Source organism: Canis lupus, chromosome 16 (genome assembly GCF_048164855.1).
Source record: "Canis lupus baileyi chromosome 16, mCanLup2.hap1, whole genome shotgun sequence".
NCBI classification, from domain to species: domain Eukaryota; kingdom Metazoa; phylum Chordata; class Mammalia; order Carnivora; family Canidae; genus Canis; species Canis lupus.
In genome coordinates, this window is record NC_132853.1 from 34979626 (window position 1) to 34981821 (window position 2196).

The window sequence follows — 2196 nt, forward strand, 5'->3', positions numbered from 1 at the left end:
CTCCCCTTCCCCCCCAGAGCAGGCACTGAATCTGGAGTGGACACTCCCCTCACATGACAGGGTCCCTCCAATGATCCCCCCTTCACTGCAGTGGCCAGAGAACATTTTCTAAACCACCAACCTGACTCCCCAAGTCAGCCCTGAAAACACTAAGGGCTCCTATTGCCCTAAGTCCCCAGCTGTTGGTGGCTTTCAGACCCTGCCCGTACCTGGCCATCCTGTCCAGCATCCCCTCCTGTCACCCTTGCCAACCAACCAACCACACACACACACACACACACACACACACACACACACACCATCCCAGGCTCCTGCCCAGCCTCTCTCTGCAGCGCCCTATCTGCCATGCTCTCAGTCTTTTGCACAAGCCCTTCCCTCTGCTTGGAGTTCCCTTCCTGCCCTCGTGGGACCAGCAAACTGCCACTTGCCTAGCAAGCCTCAAGAGAGGCCTCCTCTCCTCTCTGAAGCCTTTTTGCTCTGGCTTCCTCCACTAGGCTGAGCTGGGCTCCCCCCAGGTCCCACAGTGCACAGCACTGTGGGGTGGACTGGAACCTTATTATCCTTGCATCCCGGACCTGGCACCGGGCCTGGCAACTAGCAGGTGTAGGGGGGACTAAGTGACAGCCTCCTTAACTGCACACAGAACAGCTGGCTGCCCACCTCCCCAGCTGTCATCCCCAGACCAATCACGCTCGGCATGTACCCCAGGTCTGGGAAGAGAGACAGCCCTGGACAGGATGAGCCAGGCAGACGGGAGCAAAAGAGGTGGCACAGGCTTGGAGGCCCGCCAGCTTGGATGCAATTCCCACCTTGACCCCTCCCTGGAGACGTTGGCCTTGAAGAGCTCAGCTGTCCTCTCTAGGCTCTGTTCCTACAACTACAACGTGGCAGAGATAGTGCTCACCTCTCATGTCCTTGTGAGTCCTTGTGACGAAGCCACAACATCATGAACTCTGCGCATATTTACAGAGCCTGCGCAGTGTGGGGCAGGAGGCAGGGAGGGGCAGAAAGCTGGGCCCGTGGAGCCTGCACACTGGTGGGTAGGGACAGCTGACCCCAAAGGGGAGGGATGCACTTCTCTTTGGGGGCTTCTCACTCAGAGCAGGCAGAGAGGACTCTCCTTAGACGTTCTGAGAAGGAGGCTGGGACTCAAGGGTGCCAGGGTTCCAAAATTCCTGGTGTGTGCGTGAGCCTCCCTCCTGGGCCTTACTACTTCCCCGCCATGCTCAGCACCCCAAGCAAGGACCCCCGGGAACAGCTCTGGTGGAGCCTGAGGGGCAGTCTGTTGGCCTGTCAGCCAGAATGACCCGTGGGCAGGTTACTGAGTCCTCATCTTTCTTTCTCTCTCCCACCACCTGACCATCCCATCCATCCCTGGAGAGCCACCAAATTCCAGAGTCAGCTTCCACTTAGGCTCTCAGGCTTGTCCCAGAGTCACCTTGGCACCTCTCTGCCTTCTCAGAAATGGAGGGCATGAGGAAGAAAGGTTCTGGAGGCAGAAGGAGAGTCAGAGGGCTCCGGGGGAGCAAGCAGAGCTGACAGTCTGGCCAGTTGCCCAGGCCTCAGCACCTCAGTGGCTCCATGTGACTCCATGTGACTCCCCTGCTATTTTATTTGAGCCACCTACTCATACCCTCAGCTGTCTTGAGGTAGCAGTGTCCAGTGCCACAGGGCCTATAGACACATTTCCTTACAGATCCTTCTCCCCCTCCCCCAAACCAAGGGAACCAGGGACTGTGCCAGGAGCCAGTCGGAAGTCCCCTGGAAGTCCCCTATGGCCCACGAGAGGATCTCTGCACCTCAGAGCTATCTGGACTGCAAGCTGCTGCTAGACTGCTCAGTATCTCTGTTTGTTGGGGCCTGACAGGTAGAGAGTGGGGTCACAGGGCCCTTGAACTTCTTAGTTTGCCAAGTATTTTATTTTATTATTTTTTAAAAACTCACAACCCTGAGATCAAGACTGGAGCTGAGATCCAGAGTTAGCCACTTAACTGACTGAACCACCCAGGTGCCCCTTAGTTTGCAAATTTTAAACAAAAGTCTGCAGAATAAAAGAATGAACCCCTATATATCCATGACCCAACTTCAACAGTCAGCAACTCGTGGCCAATCTGCTTCACCTGTACCCACCCAAGTTTCCCTATTTAATTTCTTCCGTCAATATTTTAGCATGTAACTTTGAAAGATGATGACTCT